Source organism: Magnolia sinica, chromosome 2 (assembly GCF_029962835.1).
Source record: "Magnolia sinica isolate HGM2019 chromosome 2, MsV1, whole genome shotgun sequence".
Classification (NCBI taxonomy): domain Eukaryota; kingdom Viridiplantae; phylum Streptophyta; class Magnoliopsida; order Magnoliales; family Magnoliaceae; genus Magnolia; species Magnolia sinica.
Window position 1 is genome coordinate 12,674,786 of NC_080574.1, and position 14,309 is coordinate 12,689,094.

The window sequence follows — 14,309 nt, forward strand, 5'->3', positions numbered from 1 at the left end:
ATTATAAATTAATAAATCATTTAAAATTTAAGAATTTTTATTATTAAAAAAAAAATTCTTGAAGAATCTATATTTTACCAAATAATGCCTTCATTATTTATTTATTTTTATATAAAAGGTAGTGAAACTCAAGAGTTGTGGGGCCCGCATGGTATGTGTATAATGTCCAACCTAATAAATTTATGCACCACCATGGTGATAACACGAACAAAACAACAAGTCAATCATGTTATTAGATGAGCTACACTTGAAGTGGTATATGTTGAATTTTGTACATTATTTTTTAGGGCGTGTTTGGCTGGACCGATCCCATGGGATTTGGTGGGATGGGATCAATTTTAAGGTAATGATGATGGTGTCAGTGGATTGTCTCATGATCCATGGAATTGCTTATATCCCTCGGAAATTCACCGGGTCTGTTTGGCACGCCCTGCTTATCCTGGGATTTTACCTTCCAATCCATTCAACCAAGGGCTAGGATCACTGTTAAGGTAATGATGGTGATGTCAGTGGATTGTCAGTGGATTGTCTTAAGATCCATGGGATTAATAAATTTATGCACCACCATGGTGATAACATGAACAAAACAACAAGTCAATCATGTTATTAGATGAGCTACACTTGAAGTGGTATATGTTGAATTTTGTACATTATTTTTTATAGTTTGCCCATCTTACTATTGATCTACTATATTTTTTTATTCATTTAATAATAATGTAGGTGTACATCTCTTGAATAGGTTGGATATGACGCACATACTGTGTGAGCCCCACAACTTCAATTTCCACTCGTAAGAAAATGTAAAAGGTGACTAATGTATTTATCATTTTTAAAAGAAGACTGGTTATTGGAGGTGCTATTAGGTAAAAGAAAATTCTTTGAGGAATTTTTGTAGTAAAAAATTTTAAATTTAAATTTATTTATTTATATAACAAATTGTTTAAGGGCCTATTTAGTTTTTGAATTACAACGATAAATGGTTGTAAATGGATAATGATTATTTATTTATGTAATTTTGTAGGTACATCAATTATATTTAACTATAATAAATGATTTTGCTACATTGAATTGTTTTACCTATGCATCAATGTAAAAGTAGCAGTTTTATAATATAAAAATGTAATAATTATAATTTTATTTATTTATTTTATAAGTGTATTTGACTCTTAATTTAAGATTATAATTCATTTTTAAACAAATACTTGAAAATAATAATGATAGCTCATTTACTTTACAATTAGTAGAAAATTGGAAAACAAACAAACCCTAAGGGATTTATATTTCTCACAAGAAATTTAAAAATCTGCAAGAATTCCGAAAATCCCCTATGTTTAGTGTACTTTTCAGGATAACAATGAAAGATTTTCAAAATGTAGACAATATTTGTCACACTTGATAGGAGTTGGCAAACACAAAGTGTTTAACATTTCCCACCATCATCCAATTTAGATTCATTACCAAACACAAGTACTCAAAAGTTCACTAAGAAGAGTTGCCCAATCAAGTCCCCTGCCCCATCACATACATGATGATCCAAACCGTTTATCTAGATGTTCCCGGATTGGCCTCCACATGGGAAGAATTTGAATGTACATAATCCTCACCGTTGCATGATGCTGGGTTAGAACATGCCTTGTCTAGGCGGTTGCTTTTGACTCTACTAGGAGGATGAGAGCACACATCAGACATTTTTTTTTTAGATGAATGAGTTGGATCTTCACAAGTAATGATCAAGTAGCTCTACAACTTCATGGGTTTATCATACATGCATGGCTGAGATCACGTGTTGACCACCCTGATTTCTATGTTATTGGTGGGCCACACCCTTAAAGATCCCATCTACCACCTGTATTCTGCGAATGCCTGCAATCTTTTTCGAGCGGGCTCGAAATTCAATGGTTGACAGCGGTTACATTTCCAACTCCTTGGGAAATCCTTTTACTTCTTCAAAATACCTCTCGTTTCCTCCTCTTTTACCATACTTCATCGTTATTACCATCATGACTGTGATTGATGCAACTAGATCAAAGAAAAAACTAATTACAATATCATATTAAAATTTGAGTAAAAAAGAAAGATGATGTAAGGTCAACAATCCTCTAATTTTCTATTTAGTAGAGAAATAGGACTTACTCAAAGAAAATATTATTAAATTGTGTTTTTGTTTATAGAGCTTATGTCTTATTTATGATGAGTGCTTACAAGGATATCTTTTAAACAATTTATAACATAATATAATGAATCTAAAAATAAGATCCCTTACTCAACCAAAATCTTTAAAATAATAAACCTCTAAGTGAAAAATCCAATAATACTTATTTCTCAAAAAGGATACAATTTATTAACATAGGAATATCATATAAAGGAAATTAGGAACATCCTAAATTTAAGTGGGTATTTTCTTGTGAACACCTGCAGAATGTGCATATGTGCCATATGGGGCAATTGCATTAATAATCAATGTCCTTATTATTCATAGATTTGCAGATCATTGAAACCATCTCAAGTACGGTTGTCCATAGGCAGGGCTAACCCAATAGACTTACGAGTTTGCCCTGCCTCGAGCAGGGCTTGGGTTGAAGTATCAAGCCCGAGGGCCGAATTCAGGCATAAACTTCATACCTACTTCTCTAGTTTTAGCTTTCCAATAGCCAGTTGGCTCGCTCGTCAATTCTTTCAAAATTTTAAAATTTAAACTTAAATTTTCTCCTTTTCTCAAATAATAAGCTCATCTTTCCCTAATTCCTACTTTTCCAAATATTCAAATTTAAACCCTCCTCTTTTACTCTACCAATTTCAATGCTTCTCTCTTTATCTCCAAACTCCAATAATAATAATAATAATAATAATAATAATAAATGGCCCATTTGATGGGAAGAGATGAAATTTCTTGGCACCATATACCCCAGTTCTTAGATTTAAGCAGAGAGAGAGAGAGAGAATGATCCTCCAACCTTTTCCCTACAATTCAATCTAAGAAACCATGCCTCCCTCTCTCTCACACACACAACTCCAACAACAGTGCACCATCCCTTTCTCTCTCAACTCGAGTAGCATCAAGGCTCCATCTCTATATCTTAACTTTGGTATTTGCATACCATCTCAGTTTCTCTCAACTCTAGCAGCAATGCATTATCATTGGAAGGAAATCCAACACATTAATTGGTACAACACTCCCTTTAGGGGTTGTTTGGATGCTTGTAAATTTTTTAATTGTAAAGACATTACACTGGTTTACATGTTACTCCGTTTGGCTTTTAAAGTGATAATTTATTTATAAGTAAACATTTTGTCCGTTTGGCTAGCCTGTTAAGAGTTTATAATGAATAAAATAGATATTCATACTATAGAGCTTGGACGGTGAACATTCCAAAATTCACAAATCATATGAGAAGGACTTGATTTTTTTAAAAGCTCTAAGGGAGCATTAAAGCATGCACATGCTAAATGAATTGAATGTCTTCCACCCATCACAATAGGCTTCAAATGGAATCTAGAAGTTTCTAATGGTGGACATCCCATCCTTTTCTAATGTAGTTCATTTGATAATGGGTGAACTACATGATAAAAGGATTGGATTTTTTAGTGTATATTAACCATTGTGTTATAACATGTATAATGCTTTTTTAGTTATAAAGATTTTAGCTGTAGTATAAAACATGACTTTTTATTAGGTCTAATATTACAGATAAAAACTACAATCTGTTTATTTCATGTAAAGCCTTTATAGGCAAATATATGCATCCAAACAACCTCGGTAATCTGATTAAATATAATTCTTGTATAACTTAAGGTTTTTATAGGCATCCAAACGACCATTAACCTTATTTGTGTTCTTAGATTTTGCTTAAAGAAGATGGTTGGTTTTTTTTAGAAAATGGGTTTTCTGAGACTCGGGCTTCGGACACTGCAAAAACATGTGAACAGGACCCTTTTGCCCTGGACCCAGGACAGTATTGGGCCTATATACGATAATGCGGGCCGAGCAGGAACCGGCCCGGCCGGCCCGTTGATACCCCCACCTCCCAGACATCACCACCACACCGTAGCGACGCTGAATCTTATAACCCCGCGAGCCACGCTGGTTCCACACACCCTAGATGCGTTCTTGGGGTTGGATAAATGCCCTTCCTTCCCAGGATGTAGGGTTTCCTTGCTTGATCCGACACCTCCTCCTTCTCTCTCCGCTTCTATCTTCGCTTCGGTCGTCCATCGGAAATGGAGGAACGCAGCTGCCCGGAAGGGGGAGATCATGCAACTGGCGGTCCTCGCTTCCGAGGAGGCCGCGATGGCCGAGCTGGAGACCGCGGCAGAGTACGGCAGCAGCCAGAGTGCGCCATTTGCTATCGCCTCACGACATCCGGTGCTCCCAGTGCAAGCTGGTCCGGCACTGGTAAATGAATTTGAATTTGAAACGCCCTCCCTTTTTATGAATTTGAATTCTAGGGATTGTTCCGTTTCTTTCTATTCCAGCCTTTATGAATTGGCGTAGAAGATGTGTATGGGCCGTCGGGTCGAAGAAGATGGAATGGTTGTCACTCTTGAAAGGCTGCATTAGTATCAATGAGCTACTGTGATTTTGACCTTGTGGTTTGCATTTTGGAGTGTGGTTGTAAAAGGAGATGCTTGTGAGTCAGTTGAACGGTTTTAGGCAACTCAAAAGGGTTAATGGACACTCCAAGATGGACGGATGTCATTAATCAAGGAATATGTTGGTGTGAGCAGGAATCTCCATATGTTTCAGATGCATTCTGAATGATTGGGCAGATGAATATTTTGAAATGCTGGTTACATGCCTATAACAATATAGTCGTAGCATGTAGGACTGAACCAAACACGGAACGTGCTACTGCTAACATGGAATTCACCTTGTTGCGGCTCGGGAAAGTGCGAAATTATTCACTTGAGACAAGGCCACGAGGAAGAATTATTAAAGTCCCTTGATATACATTGTTACGCCATCCTCTAATGGCTCGAGCTTTTAGAAAAAGTGGTGATTTGACATGGTATCAGAGTGGAAGGTAAAGTGTTCAAATCCTGAGAATATATTCTCCCACAGGGTCAGGAAAATCACGTTCGGCCCACGGATCGGGAAATCGAGCCAGCTTTTTTATGGTGTGAGTGTCCCTCCACCCTTGCTAGTATATTCCCATGCGGAGTTCCACCCCACACGTGTGGGGGAGTTTTAAAGTCCCTTGATATACATTGATACGCCATCCTCTAACGGCTCGAGCTTTTAGAGAAAGTGGTGATTTGACAAGAATGTCACCCTCTGCCCACCACGGTCCAGTTTAATGGCATGAAGAGCAACTTAGATTTAAATGTGGCATTGTGTCGCAGACAATCTGAATTAAAAGACGAACTTGGAAACTGAAGATGGATTCCATTCTAAACCAAGTGATGCTCCAGGTGAGAAGGATGATCTTGAAGTTACCATGGGAACAGATCCTTCTACTGTTTCATCATCAACTGGCTGCTATACATCCACTACAGCCATGGATCGATTGGTTCGTATTCCTGTCACTGAGGCCCCTCTTTCAAGCCGTTCTGCTGTATCTGAGGGGCTGTCATCTGATGATATTGTTGTGATGTCCTCAGATACACAGCCAATGTTGATTAGTCCAACCTTGCTAAATAGCCCTCATATGAGTTGAATGGTCCAATTGCTCCTGGAAAGAGTCCTTGTTCAAGTAATTTAAAGAAGAAGAGACCTGGTGGCAGTACTGGAAGGGTCAATGGCAGAGTGAGTAGTTCTTCACCCTCAAGCATTTGATGAGCGTACAATTGCTGAACCTTATATAGCCCATGAATCTCTGGAAGCTACTTTTGAATTAAGCAGGGCCCGATTTACTGATCACAATGATCCCACTCAGTCCAGGTTCAGAAAAGAGGTGATAGCATTCTATCTGATTTTGGGTCTCATTCAACGTCTTTCATCAGTTTGTTCCCTCTTGAGTTTTCACAAAGTTCCAATCACAAGATCCATACAACTGATGATGCAAAACGCTCCCGTGCTGGTAATGGAATGCCTGGTCATAGAGTTGTGCCGTTGAAGAACTTAGTCACTGAGAACCTACCATCTTTGGGTTCTGAAAGGTCATGTTCTGAAACATCATCTTCTGTGGCTAAGGAGAGAAGTAGTGACGAGGGTTCACTGAAGTCTAGAGGACTAAGGTTATATCTTCTAGTTCTCCTACTGATCATCCATCTACTAGCAATGGAGCTTTCTCTTTGAATGTTATGTCTTCGGTCAATGCTGTTCACACAGTGCCTAGTTCATCCGAGACAGCGATTTCTGCACTAAGTTGTAGTAATGGATTGAAAACATCCATGTAGAAAGTTCTTCAGCTGTTCAGAGCATCAAAGCTTTCAAAGCACTACCATTTAGGGTTTGGGAGTGTGGTTTCTGGAAAGAACAAGGTACTTTATTATTTTTCAGTTGTATAGCACTTGACACTTGTACTCTAATTGCATGGTATTCAGGAATATTGTGATATCTGCTGCCTTCATCCTGATTTGGTTTTGTAAGATGCTCTTTCTATATGATCTGTTCATCAAACTTTACAACTAGGGCAGGTATGAACTGCGCCCATGCGGTCTCATAAACTGCAGGAACAGGTGAAGTTTGGTTGCTTCTCATCAAAATACACATGAAATTCTTTCAATGTCATGCACATCTGTGGACTTCTAGGATGTGCACTTGGTGTCTTGGTGGTGTTTTTCTTCATAAGTTCTTGGTCTCATTTCATTTGCATTTAGTTCTGTGTTCATGGGAATCTGCTTATTTTTGTTTCTGCTCTCATTCGAAACAAAGCTGTTGGATCATTTCCTGGGTATTTCTTGCTATGTCTGACACTCTTACAACATTGATAGTATATATATTTTTTGTCATGTAATATATCGATGATGTGCTGGTATGCTTACTGTATTGAAACAATTGCTTCATATGATATCCATTTGCATGCTCTAATTCTCGTGTATGGTGTTACTCTTTTTTTTTTTGAAGGCATATGTAATGTGACTTTATCCTTTCATCTTCGGCAATTCTGCAACAAGCTATTTTTGTTATTTAACTAGGTCACTGCATCAGGGAGTCCTGGCAAACATATTGTTGCAATTCAATTTTCTGTTGTTGTCCTTGATACTTATAATTCTACCTTTATTTCTGGGCTAAAGTTCGGAGTCTTTAGACACCATGATGTTGAAGAAGCAATATTGTTGTACAACAGAGGCCACGTGCATAGAGACATAATTCCTTGGTAATTGCATCCAGCAATTACTTTTCATTTTATACAAGAACTTGCTTGAGAAGAAACATTGCTACGGTTCTTCTTACGGATTTTCTCCCTCTCTGGATAATATTAGGATATTATGACCATGCAATCCATTTGATATTTATTTTGCCAGAGGTGTATTATTGTATCACATATAAGAAGTCCTTTGGTGTTTTTGATATATCTACTTTAACTTCCTGCAGCTGTTGTGCTAATGCCATGCTCCAGTGCTTGGCTTTCACTCTGCCGCTTACTTCTTATCTTCTTCAAGGACTCCATAGCAAAACATGCACGTTTCTATTCTCTAATCCCTCTCCATCTTTCTTTTTCATTCGTGTATAGATTAAATTATTTTTCTCAGACTGGATGTTTGATGACTTCTCACATCGTATAACACTGTTCTTCCTTGGGCCCAAAAACCGGGTGGTGTTTCACTTGTGAATTTGAGAGACTTGTTTTGAGGGGACAGGAAAAGAAATCTCCCCTAACACCAACCGGGATTCTCCCCCAAATACAAAGCCTTGGAAGTTGTCTGAGTCATGGGAGAGAAGAAGATGCCCATGAATTCTTAAGGTGAGCTGGATTTCAACTGTTTCTCTGTTACATGGTTTCTATACTGTTGCCATCTAGCCATCTAGTTCCAACCTTTTTATCTTCTTGGACACATGTATTTCCATTCAATTAATGAGTGATTTTGGCAGGTATGCAATTGATACAATGCAATCTGTGTGCCTTAAGGAAGCTGGCATGAATGCATCGGTCCCAATGGCAGAAGAAACCACCCTTATACAGATGATTTTTGGATGTCATCTTTGCTCTAATGTACTTGATCCTTGAGAAACCATTTAATCACATACTGTCTTCTTATTTATTCTGGGTTTCTATAGGATCTGTTTCTAGATGCTGAATAAGTGGTAGAAATATGATGGCTGATAAATGCAGATGAAGTACATGAAATGCCATGGCCAGTCTGAGTGCCATGAATGGATGGTGGATCTTATTATTGAGATACATGGGAACATTGCAACTCTTGAAGAAGCACTTGCACAATTTACAGCCACTGAAATCCTAGGCAATGATAATAAGTGCCTATATGGCAGGTTGGTTTTCGAAATTTTGGCATAAAGATTTAGGGTGCATTGAAATTCTCTCGAACCACATTTCCGGCATGCCATGGCAAGTGAAATCATCATTGGCTGGACTATTGTTTTTCTGCCTTTCCTGCCCAATGTTAATAATTTGCTCATTTCCTGTAGGACATGAAATAAGCAGCTCTGTTGAGAGGAAAATTCAACCCAATTGTGTTCACATGACAACTACATCCTTACATTGCACTTTTTTTTTTTCTTTTTTTTTCTTTTTTTCTTTTATGCTTTTTTTGGTTTTAGGTGTGATTTCATATACTAGGGTTGGGGGATAACCATTGGTTTTCCACCATTCAGAAAAATAAAAAAGAAAAAAGAAAAAAGAAAAAAAGTAGTGGTTTTCCCTTGTTCCTGCAAATTGCCAGACAACACTAAGATGACCTTTGTCCATTAAAGTCTTAACGATCCAATGTACACTGTTTTCAGCATAATCTCTGTCAGTTGCTATAATCAAACCAATAAAAGTAGATTTTAGGATTTTGGGTTTCCCCATCTCAGAACTGTTATGTCAAATGATCGAACTCTTATTTTTGAATCGAAGGTTTTTTTTTTTTTTTTTCCTTCCCTAATGAATTGAGGGATATGAAAGAGGTAGCTGATACTCTTGTTAAAGAGTGACAAGGGGGTCATTCTTAGCTGGCTCCTCTCTACCCGTTGTTATAGATCTGTTACTTTTCTTCTTCCTCTAATAAAAGTTCCCTCTGATCTGTCTGATTAAAAATAAAATCATTTTGTTCTAATATCATCAGCATTAGTTGTTGATATTTAGTATTGGTAACTGAAAGTTGAAGCCATGAATTCAGACTTTTTTGGCTTAAAAAACATGCAACTGATTTAGGAAGGAATTTTCAGGAGCTGTGGCAAATGTAACCATAGGACTAATGTTGTCAAAATTTTTATTGTGTCGCAAATCATTATAGGGGTTGAATCGTATCATAAATCATATGATTTTCTCTGATTTTCTTTAAAAAAATAGAAAAAAATTATATAAATCAGAAAAAAAAAAAAAAAACTCACCAATTCTCCATTTCTCTTCAATGGTCACCAAGAAAAGTAATACATGTAGTGATATTGGCAATTGAGAACTTGTATACGATATAGTTATCGTGATGGTGTTAAAAGATTCCTGTCTTTCCTTTATTATTTATCTTTCAAGAAATTTAGCTTAAAAAATGTGCAAATGTCCTTTAATAAGTTTACCCTTCTTGAGTGTAGAAATCCATTGGAAAAAGGGCATTCAATTTTGTGTACTGAAGTATTTTGATTCCTTTGTTTTGGGATTTTGAATATCAAAATCCCCAAATCTCCTCTGTTATGAAGAACAAAATAAAATAATTGACCTTTTTAAAAATGATTTTTAAACCCCTACAAATTTAAAAACATAAAATGAAAGCAAACTAAAAAACAAAATAAAATAAAATAAAAACAAAAAGAAGAAGAAGAAGAAGAAGAAGAAGAGAACAAGTATGATTTGAATCGTAAATCAGGATGTGAATAGTAAATCGTAGGATTCATTTAAAAAAAGGAATCAAGGTGGGATTTAAATTGTTTTTACTAAGAGTTGATTCAAATCGTAAATCGTTAATCATAAGTTGTAGGATTTTGACAACCATGCAGTAGGTGATGCAGAGGGATCTTCATATAAGCATATAAAATTAAAATGGCTCTCCTCTTCCATGTTTCCTTGCCACCAGTTGGTGTCTTTGGTCCTGACTAAGGCATAATTGATGGCTATCCTTTTGGTCCTTGCACCACCTCATAAGCTTTTGGATTGATGGAGAACTCCAGCAATGTCATCTCCCAGTTTGGTCTGGCACATTGCTAGTTCTATAAGTACATGGGATTGAGGGAAGACTCAAAATTCTCATATCCATGTAGAGTTGAAGTTGATTTCTTATTGTTTCACAGACCAAGGTGCATGCTTGGATTCACTCTTTGCTTAATAGATCTCCTTTCACTTTCAAGGAAATGGAAACAATACCCATTTCCTTTGCTCCAATAGATTTACTACCGGCAGTCCTCTTAAATGAATTGTCATATCCTTTTTTTGTTTTGTGGAAAAGGAGCTAAGCTTAATTCCCCAGGTATTTTATCTAGGAACTAAGCTTCATTCAGTCATCACGGAACTAAATAGGAACTAATGAGTCACACTAGTTATGACAGCGAAGTTTCTAAAGTTTGTCTATTACATCCAAATTACCTGATTTGTACTTGTGAATTGCATCCTTTCTTGCCAAAATGTGAGAGTATGATGTTATATTGCTCTGGGAATAGAATGACTCGAAGATCCTGGATTACTCAAGTCTTCCCATGCCTCATGTATGTAGGAAATGCCCACCAAGTCATGCTTCTCTATAACTCTTTGGGGTGGCTTGTTGTAAATCACTGCCTATGCATTGAGTTCACCAACTTAAGAGCACTCATCCCCATCTGATCTTCATAGGGCAATGTTATTGTCATGTATTTGTCATTTTTTAGGTTGCAACAACTTGTCTCTTAGGGAGGCGATGATCATCTAGTCTGTGCGAGTTTTGAGGTGTGCGTTTTCCCTAGTTGGAGCAGTTTGGGTTGATCATCTAGGCCACATGTTTGGTGGCTGAGTCCCCACCATTTTAGAAATGGTGGGAAAAATACATAGTAATCTCTCAGTTGTTACCTTAAGAGTTTAGTTTATCTTGAATAAAAATGAATTTCTAGTCTCCAAAATACCCCACGGGAGAGTGGAGAAAGTGCTAAAACACACCTTCTCCAATTATTCCATTTCTTCCACTTGAAACGAAATGTTATCCTATCCGATTTGATCAGAGCAGCCCCCATTGAAACATACGTGGATTTGTTGTCTCGTTCCTGCTATTACATGCACATCATCTTGTACTTGCTGGTCATGCCATGTGTAGGTAAAAACCTATGGAGCTTGAGAAGGTCTTGTAAAAGAGGCATGCATGCTCTTCTACTCAAGGTAACCACCCATCGATTCTCACTTTCAATTGTGATCCTCTTGTGCTTTGCTTGCATATGAACATCCTCAATTATCGCTGATAGGTGCTGGCCATGTGCCCCAAGTACAAAAATAGAATGCAATGCCCTGTGACTACACCAAAAACGTGAGAAGCAGATGCATGCAAGACATTCCTTCCAGCCACACCGTAAACAGTATTCCCAAGGGGAGGTTGAACTTTCAGTTTTGAAAGGCAGCCTCCTGCAGCATTTAGTAGGCTCGAAGATATTCCATATTGGATGACTCCAGATGGCACTGACAGAAGATTCTTCCCAGTGTATAGGATTCCAAAAACAGATTTGTCCAGCGATGATGCGTCGCATTTCAGCTCCTTGGATAAAGGGTAATGCTGTCCCGAGAGCTGCGGGGACTCGAGCAGCACTGACGAGTATTCTGCATACATATTTGGAGACTTGGGTCTTTTCAGTTGGAGCAACAGCCCCGTTAGTGTTCCAGACAGTTTAGACGTACCTCCTAGGAATTATGGTTATTTGAATTTCGAATTACGTTCTTCATGGCAAGGCGGGGACACCCTTTGCAGGAATGGAATGGATTCTGTCAAGGCAGGAGATGGGGTCAAGATGTAGCAGAGGCCGCTTCAAGAGATGAGTGGAAGAGGGTGGTGTATTATGACATCAGGAGCGTAGCAAGCTAACAGAACATGCTAGCAGTTGTGAGACTGACTGAGGCTGGGTTAATCCAGCGACAAGAATTCAGGTGTATCTTTTACCAGACTTCAGGAAATAACAACTCAACATTTTATTGATGGGGATTTGAGTTAAACAAGGGGAATAACACGGGTGCTCTGTATGTAATGTACTTGTGCTGGTTTTATTGGGAAGAAAGAAAATCAACCGTAAGTTCTCCGCGTGGTAGCTATAAACAAAGAGGAGTTGAAAGCTTTTGTGTATTTGAGACAACCCAAAGGGGTTGAATATATAGATATTACAGCATCTATACAAAGAAAATAATAAAATCAGAATCCTTTATTTATGGAAACGAACTATACAAGGTATGCTAGCTATACAAGGTATATGTGAGTCTGTCTAAAATCCCCCCTCAAACTAATGCGGGTCATCAACAAGTAATAGTTTGCCAACTAGAAATGAGTGACATGCAGAAGTGAGAGACTTGGTGAGAATGTCTGCAATCTGATCATGGGATGTAACAAGTGGAAGAGAAATGAGCTCAGACTGAAATTTCTCGCGGATAAAGTGACAGTCAACTTCAATATGCTTTTTCCGTTCATGAAAGACCGGGTTAGAGGCAATCTGAATGGCACTTAGATTATCAACATGGAGTGGAGTAGGATTCTGCAGAGGAACGCCCAAGTCGGAAAGAAGTCCATGTAACCAGACAAGCTCACTAAACGCAGTGGACATCACCCAATACTCGGCTTTTGTGCTTGATTTGAAAACAATGGCCTACTTTTTACACTTCCAAGAGATGAGAGAAGTGTCAAGAAAAACACAGTAGTCAGTGGTAGATCTTCGTGTGAGAGCGCAACCGGCCCAATCAGCATCCGAATAAGCACGAAGGTCCAGAGTCGCCGTGGAGGAGAAGAACAGTGATTGATCTAGAGTTCCACGTAGGTACTGTAGGATGCGCAACACCACAGTCATATGAAGAGTCTGAGGAGCAGAAACAAACCGACTGACGACTTGGACAGCGTATGCAATATCAGAGCGAGTCATGGTTAAGTAAACTAGATTCCCAACCAAACAGCGGTATAAGTCGGGCTGTGCAAGTAGATCACCATCGTCATGGCCATATTGAACGTTAAGTTCTAAGGGAGTCTGAACTGTCTTCTGATTCGTAAATGATGCCAAGGCGAGAAGATCCTTAGTATATTTACGTTGGCTGACCAGGATCCCACGTTTAGAACGTGAAATTTCAAGCCCAAGAAAGTATGTGAGATGGCCGGGGTCTTTCATCTTGAAGGAGGATTGTAGAACTTCCTTTAAAACCGAGATGTCAGTAGCATCGCTATCAGTCAGAAGTAGGTCATCAACATAGACGAGAACAATGACAATTCCGCGAGCAGTGGTGCGTAAAAATAAGGATGGTTCATGATTTCTTTGAGTAAAGGCAGCACTGGTAACAACATCGTAAAAGCGTTAGAACCATGCCCGAGGTATCTGTTTGAGGCCATACAGGGCTTTCTTTAGACGACATACCTTATTGTCAGGGATTAAAGACCCAGGAGGAGGTTTCAAATATATTGTTTCTTGGAGGTCTCCATGAAGAAAAGCATTTTTCACATCCATATGAGCAAGTGGCCAAGAGCGAACGGAAGATATTGCCAGAAGAGTACGAATAGTTTTCATCTTAGCCACGGGAGCGAATGTCTCATCATAATCAATTTCATATTTTTGTTTGTATCCCTGAACGACAAGTCGAGCCTTGTATCGATCCAATGATCCATCAGACTTGAGCTTGACATAATAAATCCATTCACTACCAATTAGCTGTTGGTCAGCGAGTCGAGTGACAATGTCTTACGTGTGATTATCATCCAATACCGCAAGTTCTTCTGCCATAGCCTTCTTCCAGCAATCATGAGTGGCTGCCTGAGAGTATGAAGTAGGAATAAAAATAGTATCCAGAGTAGCATTTATGGTAGACATAAAGCATATTAAGCGATCAGACGCTCGATGTACACGATCAGAATGACATATCGAGGTAGGTTTAGGATCTGCAACAGGTATAGTAGGTTCGGGTTGAGTAATAAGTGGTGGAGCTATACGCGATCGACGCGAGTAAACCTGAACGGACAAGGGAGAATACTCGAGCCAAAAGGAATATAAGGAAAGGTGGTTAGATCAGGAGATTTTGGGGCGTGTGGAGGAGGAAGAGATGAATGAAAGCCAATATGTTAAAGAAAAATAACAT

At 38.4% G+C, this 14,309-nt stretch overlaps 1 long non-coding RNA gene across 3 annotated transcripts; it reads left to right on the plus strand.

Annotated features, from left to right (window-relative positions):
- The first annotated feature begins 4,028 nt into the window (after positions 1 to 4,028).
- Positions 4,029 to 12,277, plus strand: LOC131235257 (uncharacterized). Of its 3 annotated transcripts, XR_009166029.1 has the most exons (5): positions 4,029 to 5,507; positions 5,599 to 7,847; positions 7,976 to 8,374; positions 11,317 to 11,378; positions 11,462 to 12,277. It is a non-coding gene; the product is annotated as an uncharacterized LOC131235257 (long non-coding RNA). The 3 variants fall into 3 exon arrangements; XR_009166028.1 differs by lacking the exon at positions 4,029 to 5,507 and having other exon boundaries at positions 7,004 to 7,847; positions 8,217 to 8,374; positions 11,462 to 12,274; XR_009166023.1 differs by lacking the exons at positions 4,029 to 5,507; positions 7,976 to 8,374 and having other exon boundaries at positions 7,013 to 7,847; positions 11,462 to 12,272.
- Positions 12,278 to 14,309: the final 2,032 nt, after the last annotated feature.